The sequence below is a fragment of the Dermacentor albipictus genome, chromosome 2 (assembly GCF_038994185.2).
Source record: "Dermacentor albipictus isolate Rhodes 1998 colony chromosome 2, USDA_Dalb.pri_finalv2, whole genome shotgun sequence".
NCBI classification, from domain to species: domain Eukaryota; kingdom Metazoa; phylum Arthropoda; class Arachnida; order Ixodida; family Ixodidae; genus Dermacentor; species Dermacentor albipictus.
The window spans coordinates 124307016-124324062 of record NC_091822.1 but is presented as its reverse complement, the minus strand read 5'-3'; the positions used below and the strand labels follow the sequence as shown (position 1 = coordinate 124324062).

Below are 17047 nucleotides of genomic sequence, written 5' to 3'. Positions count from 1 at the left end.
ACAGGGGCTAAGCGCCTAAACGATAACGGTAAAAAAACTGCGATGTGGCTAGAGTTCGTAAAGCTGGAAGCAGCCACCGGTGATGTAGATTTGCACGGAAACCACAACCGCAAGTCAGCAATAGAACTAGTTGTGATACTTTTCTGTGGATAAAAAGAAAAGAAAGAAAGGAACAGCCCGAGCCTGTCATGCGCCGACAATTAACGGGAAGTAGCAACAATGGTACTGGAGGAATAAGTTAAAGGAGAAAGGCATGTGCAGCGGCTCTTACTACTACTGCAAAACGTGGAGAATATCTACCATGAAATGAAGCGCTGAGTCATCGTTCCCAGCATATCGTCGGGAGTTGTTTTGTCTGAGCATTGTTTCCCGCCATATTTCATCATTCTCCCCTCCACAATGAGTTTATATCGATTCAGCAATACGTTTCATCTCTTGTTGTATCATCAACAAAGTAAGTAACCCTTGTTCCCTAGAAAATTAAAACTTTGTTTTAGTGATTAGAACGGCGCACGTCAAACAAGTGAAAGAAACAATCCTTCTAGCCCGAATAGCCGCCGTCAATGACCAGCGTTTGTTCAACAACACTTTCGCTAACCATGTGCGATTAGAATTTTTCTACATTTTTCTTACTCATCCTTGTTTCTTCTAGTTTTTTTGCTGGTCACTCATAGCGCGCTGTATTCTCGGTTGACATTGGAATAGAAAGTATCCTAAGTAAAATAAATTAACTGCGGTTGCAAACGATAAACTGGTTCTTTAAGTTACCTGGCTCATTATGACAATGACAGTAGTCAAACAGGGTAACCATCCATCACCAGATGTACGTACAATGTTGTGTTCGTTAAAGGAGATACGAGTAAATGGATGAGCTGTTTCAGTGCAACAACAATGGCAATTCTAGTATACGAAACAAAATCAAAAGACAAGGGCAGCAGTTCCGGAAAGTATGTTAAAAGGGAGCTTTAACTTTGTACCTGTTCGAATTCATGCAAAACACATGAGACGCTCTCATTAGACAAACATGCGCTAAACCGCTGGGAATAAACTTTGTCGCTTTTAAAATGGAGGGATAAATTGTGGCTATTGTAGGAAGCAGTAATTTGATTCAGAGCCTGAAAATTTTTACTAAAATTGCTGAACATCGATAAGTTTAGGAAAAAGGGAAGCACGTAATTTATAAATCTCTACCGTTACCCAAAAGATATCGATGTTCTGTACTCTTTGTTTGTTATAGATGTCTCAAGCGGATAAATGAGGTGTCGGAGCTTACAGCGAACATGGAACTATTATAACGTTTACGAAGGTTTTGAAAATCCCTGTCCAGAAACTATTTTTATACTTCAGAGCGGTGTAAAATACAGGATATTTTTCTGCTTTAAATAAGTGTAGCAGATGGAATTTAAAGAAGTTGAAATCAATGTTCTTCCTGTGTTACAAGGTTTTAAGCTTGATGGTTTATTTTTTTCTAGTTTGGTAATTTTCATCACTCTTTGTTTAAGAAGAAAAGGTGCATGGTGCTAGGGAAATTCTGCCAATAAACAGTCGGTGCATTCTAATTTGTTCTTTTAAATGCACTAAATTTCATAAAATTCGGTGCAGTCAATATCCGGCAATTTCTCCGTTCTCGTGTGTATTTAGGTTCTGTACAAAGTAAAGATTCCTCTTGAAGAGAATCAGCAGTACTGTTAAAATTATTGCTTCATTTTCTTTTTGTTTCTTAACAAAGCGACAAAGTCTTCTGATTTGACACGTGACTGCGAAGCTGCTCTAGATGGTTCCAGTTTCTTTGGCTTTCATGTGGGATCCACTGGTATACGCAAGCGATCAGGTGAGCTGCATTACAGCTATTTAGGGGAAGTCGGTCGGAGGCACCAGTATAAAAGAATTTCCATTAAATATGAGGACGTCAACGTATGCGTCTCGTAACGGGAGACGCACCGACGCAAGTCACGCTCGTCGAAGAAGGAGCCCCAGATAAAAATAAAATAAAATAAAAAAATGAAAAATACTTCGTCGTGGCACCAAGCCTTGAAGCAACCTCGGTCACGAGCACACACTCGCTGTTCTGTGTAGGGTTCGCTTCGCAGGTTGCATGTCCATTATTTTTAAGAGATATCTTAAGCCTAATTAGCGGGCCTAATTAGCAACTCTAATTAACAGTAACAGGGAAGGAAACGTGGATGAAATGTGACACGTATATTCAATTTAAAATAAGAGAGAGAAGAAAGAAATGATAGGCATGAGGTACAGCTTCTGACTCTTAAGTCACGCACCACCTTCTTTTATCTGTGTTTTTTGCCTCCACTCGCTTTGAAGTTAACATATTTACGAGGCGAGTCTGCCCCGTGCACGCAGATGCAGGAGGAGAAAACTTCCACTTGTAAGTAGGGGTAGAATAATGGATGGGAGAGGGAGGGTCGGGACGGGCGTGAGCAAGGACCTGAATACGTCACGGGCAAGCTGAAAGAAAGAAAAAAGACAGGAAAAAAAACGAGAAAGACAACCAAAACGGAGAGAGAGAGAGAGAGAATAAACATTTTTATTTGGTAAATGCAGCTTTGGAGAGGCGTCCTCATTCCAGAATGCCTTGAGCTCGCGCCGCGTCCTGGGCCCTCGCAAAAGAATTTTCTGCGTGTCCTCTTCGTTTCGCGCAATGTAACGACGCCACAGTGCTCACAACAGAGATCCAAAGATATGAATGAGGGTATGGCGAATGAAACAAAAATATATACTCGTGCCTGCGTGCAACACGCGTACAAACACCCCCACTCAGGGAGCCATGCTGGCTTGACCGGCTTTACAGCGATCATTCGCATTATCCGGAACGTCACGTGCATGCGAACGAACTTCTACATTGTTCCCTATGACTCGTTTGTGCTTTTTGGTAAGCAATGCTTCATAACGCGCAACCCGTACTGACAGAAATTCGCTAACGTTATTATTGTGAACATCGTTCTACATCATTTGTGAAAATGTCTGAAAATTTAAAGAAAGAAGGAACACTATAAGAAGTGTATTCGGTATTCGAGTCGGTCTCGAAAGTTACTATTTACATACCCCTAATATATAGATACATAATTGTAAGAAGCTTATTTGCAAAAAAAAAAAAATGCAGCAGATACATCGAGTTCGAATTCTGCAATGCGTGTTAGAAGCCAGCCGCACGCCTGCTGTACAAAACATTTGGAAAAGCTTACCTGACAGGATTGTGAAGTGTATATACTACATTGTGTTCCGCACAAAAGTAAGCAACCACCTAATTACTAACCAAACGCGACTTCGGACCAATGCAGCAACAAAGCCTGGTGTGATTTCTCCTTCTTCTCCTCCTTTCTTTTTTTTTCTCAAATTATTTCATTACAATACTGGTCCTTCAAACAACGTCGTTCGTTGTTCGAAGTCGTGCCAGCTGAACCGCAAATTTCTGTACGCATCTCTTGCGCTTGTGTTTCTTCTATGTAACTTGCATTCTCCCCGCACAATCTCGTGAACATCATGGTCTTGGCTATTTACAATTCTGAGCACCTCACAGTGCTTGTCTTCTTTTTTTTTCTCTTTACCGTATTTTGCAGTTATTGCTTTTACGTGAAATTGGCTGCCCCAAACCTCATGTAATACTTTCGAGCCCATAAAGTGAAAGTCAATGAAATGAAGTAAAAGAAAAAAAAAAGAAGGAGAAAGCCGGCGCGTTTAATAAAATACGAGAGACGGCCACAACTGCAAATAATTGAGCAGGGCCAACGGCCCCGTGAAACGAAGCGTGCAGAGCGCGCGTCCACTTGATGATCTTCCAGCTCATTACTCTGAATCACGGCGCAGCAAGAGCTCGTATAGGCGACAAATTCGTTAGTTGACTTGTGCACGCCGGCGTGTCGTGTATCGTGTGCGTGTACGTGTGCTGTAATGACCCGAAGCAAGATGAAAGCAAACGTGAGCTCAAGCGGTGCCGAAATACGAAGTGAAATGTTATAAATGCCAGTGCTACTTTATAAAATCGTTGTCCGGGAAACAATTATTATAATCGTTCCTGATTGGACGTGGCGTTTTGCAGATAACCGGATAACCTTGGCGACTCATTCCATTATCTTTAACTCAGTTTGGGGTTGCATAGTCTCGAAGGAAATAGATTTGTGTTTTCTTTAGTTATTTTTTTCTTCGCCTCACTCTTGGTGCGACACAGTGTGATAACAGCTGAGGCGAGAGACATAAAGAAAGAGAGAAAGAAAGAAAGGAAAATGTTGGAGAAGTTCGCCTTGATCACACCACTGGAAACGATAAATGAGCACTGGGCTACCTAAGGAGGAATTTCTCTCTTGCACTCTGCACCAGCATAAAACTTACTCTCCGCAGTAACATCAGTAAGACCTAAGCCAGAACACGCAACGATCGTCCGAGACCCCGATATTAACATCCAAATCACGTCACGTGTTTCTTATTTTGAGCGAGCGCTTTCATGCTGCAGTGTAAATCTCTCTGAAGCAACCCTGAATCTGTCACGTGTTTCACTTCGCTGCAATACTGCGCCGTCTCCTTGTCATGTTTTTTTATAACGTTTAGAATTTCAGTTCCAGCCTTACGAGATTGACTTTTTCTGTTCCGCCACCAATTTAGCACATTTCCTCTCGGTGAACGTGCCAGTTACACACACTTCAACGCACATTTTTATTTCTTTTGATGGCAAAAAAAAGCAATTGCTGATTGGAACTGCCCCCGAGCCTCCGTCCTGTCTATGAACGAATTTAGTGTATTAAAGACTCGTGTTACTGATTATACAGTGTAACGCGATTGCCATTTGCTGCTTCTCTCTTGATTTTCATTTAGCCCTGCTGCTCCATTTCTCCTTTGTTATATCTGCAAAACCTGGGACCACTCATGCTTTGTTCCAGAGGGAAGATAAATAGGTCAGCAAATCAGTCCACCTATAGTGGACAGTCATTCCACCTAGTGGACTGTCCATTTCGGCCGCTTCTAATTGGCTAGGGCCGCTCGTCTCCTCCTCGCTCGCACAGCTGCATCCAATCAGCGGCGGTTGGTTGATACTGATTAGTTGGAGCTGTACTAGTGAATAGGAGATTCGTTGGCGCTGCCTGACTCCTTCTCGCTGATATCCCAGCCCAGTCAATTAGCCCTTCAGGAGCAGCCGAAGGGCACATTCCACTATGTGGATTCTTGCTGAATGCGCTACCCTCTCCCCCTTTGCCGATCTCCATTTTGCATTATCTCGAGCTGCGTTGTTTTACGTGGTCCCAAATTTCGCTGCAGCTGAGGTAAAGAAAGGAGAAGTATGAATACCACGTGCTCTGTGCATCGCTTTCAGCGAAGTTTTTCTTAGTGCTCAATTTCACTTCTACGCAGAAGTAAACAAGCAAATAAATAAATAAATAAATAAATAAATAAATAAATAAATAAATACATAAATAAATAAATAAGCAGAGAATATCATAAAAATAAAATAATAATTAACTTGGTTTGAAATAATAAAATATGAAACTATAATAAAAGGAGCACTTTAGTCCGAGTATCCAGTCACACATGCAAGAGAAAACACCATTCTCGTTTAGCGAGCACTTGCCGTCATAGGCCACGCAACCGAACTGGAGACGTCACGCCTCTCCCAGTCGTAAAAAACTGTGACGCTCTAATGTCGCAGACACGTACAACACGTGCCCTGAATCCACATCGCGCGGGCCCTATGTATATACACACCGAACCGAACTTGCGCAATACACGAAGAGGCTGTCCAAAAAGTGCGCTCGTTTGCACCCGCGAACGACACACGGCGCGGTCCAGCCTGCATGTCTCGTCGCTGCATATCGACACCGCCCGGCATCGCATTGGCGAGCGAGTGTGCATTCGCGCTTTAAGCCGTTCGCTATATGTACCGACGGTGCTACGCTTCGCGTCTCTGGGCGGCGAGATGTTTACGGCGCTCCACACCATTGGCCGGGTTCTAGAACGCCACCATTCCTCTATAGCCATTCCTGCGAGAGCTGTGCCGCTCCACCTCCGGAACTTCGCGACACCCCATGGCCACTCCTCGCGGCACACTTCAACCATTTTACGTATGGACAGTTGCAGCAACGATCCGCGAACTTATAGCTACACAGGGTCATTCCATTTCTAGTTATGCTAATCACTATTTTTGCAGCCAACTACTGTACACGTCTTCAATCCGCATGATTCAATCCGGCATGATTGGAGCCGTGTGCGTTAGCGAAAATTCAGTTGCATTTACGACAGCTGATCGTACAGAAGGAAGATGGAAGCGGTAGCGGTTTCGTAATGGTGCGCTGTCGCTGAGGCGACGTGCGGCGCGCCGTCGAAAGCGCCACCTCGCTTCTCTGGAACAAACTGCTCCGCAAAAAGTGTCAATAATGCTTTCGCATTCTCACACGTAACCAATCTTAAGTATCTCTGTCGCTTTTCTTTTTTTAATATATAACTAAGCTGACCCCATTTCTTTCCCATAATGCCTGACAGCTCGTTTGAACATTCTGCTTTTTGTGTTGTGTCGCATTGACATAAACATCAAGGCCGTATTTGAAGAGTTGTTTGGTCATTGTATTGACTGCGCGGTAAATTTCACCGTGCTTTTGTCGTGGTTCTAGTTCTGTTGGAGTCCTAACCGTTTGCAGTTCCTCTATCTGTAGTGGCGTCAGTGTTAGTCAGGTCCTCACCTTTCTTGTAGTAAATCGCGGCAAGGTAGGACTAAAAATATTTCTTCAACTTTGTTGCACGTGCCGATTGGCGGCTCCTGGGACTGACAGGGTCGGACTAAAGTATTCCTCTGCGGAGCGATTGCGGAAGTGTAGTCGAGGTTATCGAGATGGGCGTGATACTATACATTCCAAGTTATAGATTGCGGTAATTGGCGCGTTTTGTCACCTTCACTGCATTGCTTCCTTGCGCTGCGGAAAAGCTCGTTTCTCCATTTTTCAGACGCGCGCTTACAAACACAGGCCCGCTTACAAACACACACACGCTTACACACACACGCTTACACACCCACGCACACACACACACTACCCGCCGTGGTTGCTCAGTGGCTATGGTGTTGGGCTGCTGAGCACGAGGTCGCGGGATCGAATCCCGGCCACGGCGGCCGCATTTCGATGGGGGCGAAATGCGAAAACACCCGTGTGCTTAGATTTAGGTGCACGTTAAAGAACCCCAGGTGGTCAAAATTTCCGGAGTCCTCCACTACGGCGTGCCTCATAATCAGAAAGTGGTTTTGGCACGTAAAACCCCAAATATTATTATTATTACACACACACACACACACACACACACACGCACCATGTTTACGCACGTTCACGCTTTCGCGATGAATGCGCCTTTCTCCATTCATTCACAACGAGCCGGTTCCTGATCTTGTTCTTCCTGAACGCACTACGCCACAGGGCCTTCGCCCGCCGGCAGACCGCATATCCCTCCGAGTCGCCATGGCGACCGCGCGGCCGGCAGCGACATCCTTCGGCCGAGAAGGAGCTCCGCACCGCTGCGCCCGCTTCGACGCCGGCAGCGTGCGTTGCGGAGTCGTCGTCGACGGCGGCGGCGGCGGTGACCGAAGAGGCGCCGCTCGGCGGCGCTTTTCCCCTGTGCGGTGTCGAGAGCGTTGCGCTCGAAACACGCCCCGCAAGAAAAGCCGCGACTCGCTCTCGTAATACAACGCACGGTTGTCCGGCGAGAGGAACAACAAACGCCGCCGTCGAGCGACGAGGGGGTTAAGTTCAGCATCCGACAGGCCGCAGACAAACCGTCGAAGAGCAGCCAGACGGCGACGTTTCTGCCTCCGTTTCGGTTCCCGCCTCGGCCCGCCGCAGTAGCAGCCCAGCAGAAGCAGCCGCACCGACTAAGCTTCATCGATTCCCTGGTTGGAGCCAGCAGGCAGAGTACGGGAGGAGGAGGAGGAGACGACGCGCCGCCTTGGCGCGCTCTCGGAGTTCTCGCTTCGGGACGAGAGCCAGGCAAGTGACCAGCGCTAACTATCTGCAGCTCCTGTCGCCTTTCTTTCTCTCTGTTAGTTTTCTTAAGGTCCCGAAGGCGATGCGTCCATGTGAGCGATCTACTTATTACACCTGTAAAGACGCGAAGGAGAAAGAAAAAGAAGGAGGCGTTACGGTGAAGGATGCCACACGCGCTTCGATTTTTTGCGAGCTCTCAGGTGGTTCCGTTCCATATCGTGGGTACCTTAAACTGATGCGTATTTGTTCAGAATGCTCTCGTACTGCAGCGTGGTCTCAAAAGGCGAACTTCGTCGAGACAGGCGTGTTTTACTTCAGGAACACTTACAGTGTGTGTGTGTGTGTGTGTGTGTGTGTGTGTGTGTGTGTGTGTGTGTGTGTGTGTGTGTGTGTGTGTGTGTGTGTGTGTGTGTGTGTGTGTGTGCGTGTGTGTGTGTGTGTGTGCGTGTGTGTGCGTGCGTGTGCGTGTGCGTGCGTGTGCGTGTGCGTGTGTGTGTGTGTGTGTGTGTGTGTGTGTGTGTGTGTGTGTGTGTTTGTGTATTTGCGTGTGCGTGCGTGTGTGTGTGTGAGGTTAAAGCAGATGAAAGTAGGTCGATGTCAATCGGCTCTTTTGTGTACCGTAAGGCTGCCCCGAGTACTTGCGATCCTCCTAGGACATATTAAAATTGCGACCTCCTTCATCAGACTGCGGTGTCGCTTTCTTGCGCGCGCGTCAGGAAAGCATGGAAATAAGTCTAATTAAACGCAATGATTTACGCAGCACCGTTGCTGCGCAGCCGTTCGTGTTTCAAGCACACGCGCGCGCGAGTTGGCACCTGTCAGCTGGGTTGTAACTGACGGGCAACTTCCCAGCTGCGTTCGGGCGCCCCGCTGCCGACGAAGTCAAAGTGCGGGGGTGTTAACACTCGCGGAATCCCCTGAACCGAAGTTCGCGTTTCTTTTTCTTCTTTGTTTAAAATACTTTTCCTCTTCTGGTAATTCGCGCCTTGTCCGGCTTCCTCTGCTTTGAATAATAATAATAACAATAATAATAATACTAATAACAATAATAATAATAATTTCACTATTCATCCATGTGAGGGTGGAGATCGGGACAAAAAGGCTGATTTAGCATTTTCACTGCTTCAGTGTTCCCTTAAAGGAAAATATCCTTTCTAGTGATTTCAGGTAATTTTTACCGGGTCTTTACTAGCGGCGCCTGCAGTCACCTAAAACGTTATTAGTATATGGCTAACTGCCGTATGTTTGCCGCAGTGTGGAAAGCGCTGCAGTTTCGCAAGAATGTCACGTGGCGGTTGCCTCAATGTGTATACACGTTGCACCAAGGCGTAGATCCAGAGCACCATAAAAGAAAAGAGGGGGGATGGGGGGGAGGGGAACTTTAAGTCAGCGATCAGGGAACCGAATGTAGTCTGCAGCCAGGATCTACTGGCGGCTAAGAAAAACGTCAACCATGTGTATTCATGCGGGACGACCGGCCGGCAGCAGCCGGGTGTCCCGCGACACAGCATTCACTGCCGTCTCGTATTACTCACATCACGTGACGTCGCCGCAGAATTCACGCACGTGAGCCAATAGCAATCTCACGTCACTACGACGGTTGCGTTTCGTTGGACTTGTACGCCTTGACGCCATTGCGACACACGACGAATATAATAAACGCGAAAATTGCTGCGTGCCTCCTTCGGCAGATCTTGCGCCGCACGTTCGCCTGCACCGCAACACTTATCAAGCTCACGACTATATATAGTCCAAGGTGAGAGATGCGAGGATGCGTGCTTGCGGGTGAGGGGGGGGGGGGGAGGATCCGCGTACGTTTGAGTGCTCCTCACTCAGAAGCACGTGCGCAACACGGCGTCACAATACGCAAATGAGGTGAGTCACTCCGGACAATTGCGTTTCGTTCATTGACAAAGCGTGTCATGTTCGAGGACTAGAGAAATAAATGTGAGTGAGAAAGACAATAGAAAGCAGAAAGGCAGAGAGGTTAAGCAGGACAAAAAAAAAAAAAAATCGGTTTTCTAACTTCCATTGGGAGACAGGAGAGAGAGAGGTGGGTAAGAAGGATGAAAAGGGACAGAAATAGAGACACAGAGACACGATCACAGACTGTCACCGATAGCTGCACGCTCTCTCAGCACAGGTGCACGTACAGCACAGCAAGTGAAAACCGATTTATGCTGCAGAAGTTCATGGAGGTCTGTAGTAATAGACAAAAAAAAAAGGCTCTACACTGTAAAATAATTTACACCCTCATAAGTGAAAAGGGTGTAAATGTGTCGATAACTCGCACCTTTAGGGTGTGATTTATATAACAGGCACCCTGAGGGTGTCAGGTATAGCCACATTTACACCCTTTTCCACGTTTAAGGGTGTAAATTTTTTTACAGTGTAGCTGTCTTTTCGTGGCCATATGCTGCGATGGCTAATGAGGTTGGCGTTGCAGAATGACTTGCTCTTTTAATGACCTGAGATAAAAGGGCATCCGCGCAGTTGCGATCGATCATCTGCATATACTGGCGAGGGGAGTCGTATACAGAGCATGTTGAAGGGTCTCCTCGTGACCACCGTGATCACACGTAGCCTCACGCGTTCCTCAAGGTATAGAGATCTGTAATGTCAATGAACTTAGCACTACGCCTCGTATTATTCAACCTCACAACTCACTGGCCCCTTTGAACAAAGATAGGACGAAGAAACGATCATACAGATCCGCGCACAAAATGTTTCTGGACGCCGGTGATATTGTCACGTTATGACGATTCGCAGATAAATTGAACGTGCAAACGTCAGTCACTGAAATTCACCCTAGTATGATTGCCGACGCTGCAGTATATACGTAGTTCAAGATAAAGAAAAAAATGTCTCGTGAGTGTGTTTTATATGACCTTGTATTCCTGTTTTCGCCTCAGCCGTTCACGTACTCCCAAGAGTGGACATGATGTCTCTAACATCTCAATTTCTATACGTAATATCTGCTTGCCATCCGAGTCGCAGTAGTATACACGCCTACGCAATAAGCACGACAGTGCACTTTGCCCCCTCCCCTCCCCCCTTTTCTAAAGGTATCTGCGCTGATGCTGGTTCTCACAGCGATAATATGACTCGACATCAGCCAGTTCTTGTTTTAATGCGAGAGCAATTAAGTGCTAAGAATCGGGTTTACCCTTTCCGCCCGTCCGTCCATGCCGTTACGCTGACAACGACCTGTGTCGTCACCGGCGGCACAAAATGATGAATTGCATCGTCGTCAAGCCACCTCGTCATCCCCACCATCACCATTGCCAGAGCCTAAAGAATCGGGGAAAGTTCTTCACAACCGCCTCCACTAGGATTTGAGTCCAGGCCAGTGAAGCCACGTGCATTCGGGTTGTCGAGCGCGCTAACCACGGCGCTACCGCGCTACAGCAGTGCCCGGCAATTAGTGCTACACATTGCGCTTCACAGAGGCTCTGAGAGCAGTGGCTGCTGTGCGTGCATTTCGGAGGCTAGAAGGAGCATTGCTGTAGCGTACAAGGGTTGCAGTATGTGGCTTCGCATAGGAATTGTTCCGGGCAATGATGGCGGTGGGTCGGCGTGCAAGACTTCGTTGGCGTGCTCGGGAAAACAGAGTCGACAGCACAAAGGAGGCGTGCGTGACATTGATAATGCTGACCGTCAAATGTTGCAGATGCGGACAATAGATGGTGCGCCGAGAATAAGGTGGCTGGTGAAAATCAACGTAGAAGCGTCGGCAACGTCAATGTCAACACGGACGATGCAGCAACAACGCCACATTGTTTACACTGTAGCTCACAGATTCGCAGCCACCAAGTGCCATATTATAGTATAGCAACACTGCAAATCTAAAAAGAAAATGAAATCGCTCAAGTCTCTTAGGTGGCACTGCGTTATTTCACCCGTGACATCGGTTGCAGTAGAAATGAACAAGAACATTTAACGGTTACATACTCTTTTTTTGTTATTGTTCTCTTTTGTCAATTTATTCTTTCTCTTTGACCTTGATTTTGCTCCCCCCTTATGTAATGCCGTCGGGCCTTTAAGGGAAAAATAAATGAAATGAAATGAAAAGGACGGAAAGAGAGACACAGACACATGATCACAGACTGTCACTGATAGCTGCACGCTCTCGCAGCACAGGTTCACGCACAGCACAGCAAGTGAAAACCGATTGAGGCTGCAGAAGTTCATGGAGGTCTGTTGTAATAGAAAAAAAAAGAAGGCTCTAGCTGTCATTCGTGGCCCTATGCTGCGACGGCTAATGAGGCTGGCGTTGCAGAATGACTTGCTCTTTTAATGACCTTAGATAAAAGCGTATCCGCGCAGTTGCGAGCGATCATCTGCATATACTGGCGAGGGGAGTCGTATACAGAGCATGTTGAAGGGTCTCCTCGTGACCACCGTGATCACACGTAGCGTTTCTGACGCGTTCCTCAAGGTATAGAGATCTGTAATGTCAATGAACTTAGCAGTACGCCTCGTCTTATTCAACCTCACAAATCACTGGCCCCTTTGAACAAAGCTAGGACGAAGAAACGATCATATAGATCCGCGCACAAAAAGTTTCTGGACGCCGGTGAGATTGTCACGTTATGACGATTCGCAGATAAATTGAACGTGCAAACGACAGTCACTGAAATTCACCCTAGTATGATTGCCGACGCTGCAGTATATACGTAGTTCAAGATAGTTCGAGATAAGGGGGGAGCAAAATAAAGGCCAAAGTGAAAGAATAAATTGACAAAAGAGAACAATAACAAAAAAATAGTATGTAGCAGTTAAATGTTCTTGTTCAGAGTCTATTAATCCCCTATTAAGCAAGCAAGTCTATTAAGCAAGTCATTGAGTCTGAAGGGCGTGCAGTCTTTAACACAGCAACTGCCTCTCCACCTGCGGCTTAAATATTGATTTGCAAAAAAAAAAAAAAGTAAGTGCTTGGCCGTTGTCCTACTAAGCAATAAAGGCCAGGAAGTGTGAGTGTCTTGCTCAAAACAAACAAAAATAAACCTGATTAACCAAGACTATGTGTATCAAATATATATAAGCATTGAAATGTAGAAAACCTAAAATAATAGCACAATTTTTTTACTAAACAGCTGCCAACAAGATGTTTAATAAAGCAATGCACTTTAACTGAATAAATAAGGCTCCCTTAGACAGCGGAAGTCCGACAGTGGGACAAATATGTCCATCTGTGTAATTAGAATTGCGCAACAGAGTCATATGCCATACCAAAATGTCATGTCAAATCATGTGATATCAAAAAGGAAGCTGCTTACATCACAGACAAGAGGCCAGTTCTTCTTTATATAAGCAACACTATCATTTCTTTACTACCACATACTTATATTACGATTTTAAATATTTTAGTACATATTATTTTTTTTTCAAATGATTGCTCTAAATTATGAAGTTTTTGTACGACCGCCCCCTCCTCCCCCCCCCCCCCCCTTAGAAATCGCGTTATAACCGCTCTGTTCTTGTTCAGTTCCACGCAGTGGTGAAACCAATTAGTTAATAAAGATGGAGGCAACGGTATATAAGATGGTGGTATATACGATATATATATATATATATATATATAGTAGTTTGGAGCTTTCCGGAAAATATTTTACTCGCGCACTGCATGCCACTAAAGGCAAGGCACACATCAACCGAAACACACTTTGTTCTAGTTTGGTGGTTAGCCCACATTAACGAAGCCCGAATTCGGAAATTATAGCATGAGAGTGCACAGTAAACGTCGTTGGACGTGATCTAGGGCAGCGCCACCACGACACACCCGTGGTCAGCATCTACGGAACAGTGTCATCTCTGACTTTGCAGTTGATTGCTTTCTGGGACATTTCTGCTACGAACGCTGCCAACGCGCCCCCGTAGCTTTCCCGTTAGGCTTTCCAATGAACTATCTTGCGCACGCAGGGCAGGCATTAGTAGTACTTGCAGTAAAACAATTCACATGCATTCGTGAACTGTTTATTTGTTCGTTCGTTCATGCGTTCGTTCGTGCGTTCGTTCGTGTTCATTCGTTCTCCGATTACGCTGGAACAAAGGGCTCATCGGCAACCATCTTTCCCAGGCTTTTGTCGCTCAATAAACGGCAGCAGCGTTTCTTCGTGCGAGTCATTCGCCGCCTATATATACTCAGCAAAACATACTCGCGATGTAAATACACGTACCGCAAGGGTGTACAGGCACGCCGGCGTTGAAGATTATGCTGCGCCCATACTGTGTCACGACACATCGTTACGCAAGGCCGTGCAAGGTCTTCTTCTACATGCGTTGCACGGGCCTGAAATGTCCGGGGCACGCGGTCCATCAGAAGTATCGTCTGCACAAGCACTCGTCTGCGGCGCGCCCCAAACAGCAGCACGAAAAAATGCGCCACTACGTTCAGCAGCGCGTGTCTCTTATACGCTTGCACTCTTTAGTACTCTCTCGCGCGGCTTCGCTTGACAGAACAAAGAAGACCGCAGTCGCCCAACGTCTCCCCATAGCGCACTCACCTCACGCAAGGGCTGAATGGCGTCCCAAATAAGCAGCTGCAACAACCGCGCGCAGCGCCGTGAGTCGTGATTGCGGCCGATTAGTGTAGGAACAAAACATGGTTTTCTTTGTCCGTACTTTTCATTTTGTTCCCCTTCTTTTTTTTTTGGAAGGAACGAACACGCTAACGCAGCAACTGTGTAACGAATTCTTCCGCGGGAATTCTCGTTTTTTTTCCCTACGGAGCCAATGATGGACACAGAAGCGCGCTGTGATGGCTCCAACGGATGCCATTACGCGTACTATATACACGCCCTTTCGAAGACCGCCACTTTGCCGGCGTATCGTGCGCAGCCCGCGAAATTAGTTTGCGTGACGTGTTACGTTCGTTTCGTATTGCGACTGTTATGGCGACGTGGTTGCGTGGCAATGATGGGCGAATCGGGGGCAGGGGACGATGGCAATTAGTCTTGCGACGGGACGAACGATCGAGGCGCCACGTGACGGGAAATGTTAGACGAGGCCGCGTTTTCGCTGGCTGGCTCGTTTTCGCAGTGATGAAACTGCGAGGCGCACGCGCCTTGCAGATGCTTTAATATGTGTTAATGTTGTGTTACATCGTAACGCATCTACTCGTTTGTGTTCTGTTATGGCGCGCAATCCACATTGCAGTGTTGTGCTAAATGTTGTGTCCACGAAATGGGTGTGTTCTAAGTTGAATCCTTTCTATGTGGAAAGCTGTTTGCGTTGTGGAATAAGTATGCTGGAAAAAGCGAAGCATGGATGGTCTTATGTGATAACCAAGGTAGTCTTTGGTTAATGTAGTACTCCTCGGCGAGTCTACCGTTCTGCAATCTAGATTTTCATATGTGCGAAAGCAAGATAACGTCATTAGAATCTGTGACTCGACTTTATTGAATAGGAGAGCTCCCTGCATGTTGAAGCTAGATTCTCTATTGAGCTCTCCCGCGCCATCTTCTGGAACCTCTATGGAATTACCTATAGAATGAACAGATGGTGTGAAGAAAGCAGAATATTTGCGCACATGAGATGGGCGCAAGATAGTACTAATTGGAGATCACTGGGAGAGGATTCGACCTTTCGTAGACACATATAGGATTATGATACGATAACTTCACTTCCGCGATAATTTATTATCCGAGAATCATAGTCATGTACGTGGAATGTCTACGTCGAGGCACTGCGACAGTCGCCGTCGGAGCTGTCAGCATAGCACCACGTGAAGTGCTTATGCCAGGCCAAGATGCCCAGCAATAAAAGCAGTTCGTAAGAATCACGTGTTCAGCAACTGCGGGGAGAGTTCGTGTACAATGTACAATGCCTTGCAATATTCTTGTACACATATATCTAAAGGGACACAAAGAAGTGACACGCATACTTCTCTATCTTGCTCCAGTGACCGCTTTTCACTGGCTAACAAGCGTTAAACGCTATCACTTGGCGCAGGACGCGTCTGCATGTATCAGAAGTTTCTCGAATGTTATCGATAGTTCTATGATGTCTTTCTCTATGGTTCGATCCGTTGTCTCTTGTCACCGAGCCTTCCGTAACGTTATTTTGCGCGCGACGCGAATTGTTTGCTACTTTCTGGAAGGCACGCAGGCACCAGAAATTACGCTGGAACATTTGACGAGTCACGTATAAAGTTGACGCGCTTGACCCGCTGATAAGATTTCGACGATCGTCGACGGTGCTCGCCGCTATCGTAGCGCTTTGAGTGTCACTTGCTTTCGTGGGCACACGTTCGCCCAATAAAGAGTTAGTTTTGTGATTCACAGCTTTTGCTATACTCTGCTCTTCTCCGTCACTGCAACGTGATAATAGAAGCAAGAAATTTCGTTTAGACTGATAAAGTATTCTTTCGAAACTATATTCTCGCTAATTTCATGAAATTAGGTTGATTATCAGGAGAGAAAATGAAGGCTTGAATTTCATTTTTGAATTTTGCGCCGAAACAACAGCTCTAACACGTCAGTCTGAGATCACAGACTTCGAAATATTTTTTGCGTATCTGAATCATTTTGGCTCCGTAAATGTTACTGAAGCTTGCTCAGTCAGCATTTGCTCTATGACACCATTCGGTCCATCATTACTGATAAAAAAAAGAATGATTAGGCCCGAACAGACGCCGTCAGAATTCGTCACCTCAGGGCGAGCTGGTGGAGAAACTTCAATGTGGCGTCGCCGCGCGTTTTTCATCCTTGCATCATTTCTGGCTTAACAAAACTCTGCACACGTTAGGAGCAGCCTTTTCAGTATTGTACGAGGATAATTTACTAATAAAACCTCTTGACTGAAGCCTTGTATGCGTCATATGTGCCTCCGAAATGCGTGATCAGGCAATATTTTAGTAGCGATATGGCATAATTAGTGTTTACCCTGATTCTTATCATTTTGTACGACGCTTCTTTTCTGCCGTACGCCCTAATCACCCAAAACGAAGTAAAAACAAAAAACGAAAAAAGAAACAAAAACAAAAGCTTGCGTCGAGATCTCGGAGGCAAGTGTCTTGATATCGCCGATTACATGCTAGATGGCGCTACAATACCACGGCTCAGCGAACACAGAGTCAT

At 46.1% G+C, this 17047-nt stretch overlaps 1 protein-coding gene across 2 annotated transcripts in view; it reads left to right on the top strand.

Moving 5' to 3' along the window:
- Positions 1-7533: 7533 nt before the first annotated feature.
- LOC135910736 (beta-1,4-glucuronyltransferase 1-like) overlaps positions 7534-17047 on the top strand; it is a 113971-nt gene continuing 104457 nt past the window's right edge. For both annotated transcript variants that reach the window (XM_065442799.2, XM_065442801.2), the window contains exon 1: positions 7534-7970. The gene's annotated coding sequence lies outside the window, so the exon portion shown is untranslated. The remainder of the gene's footprint in view (positions 7971-17047) is intronic.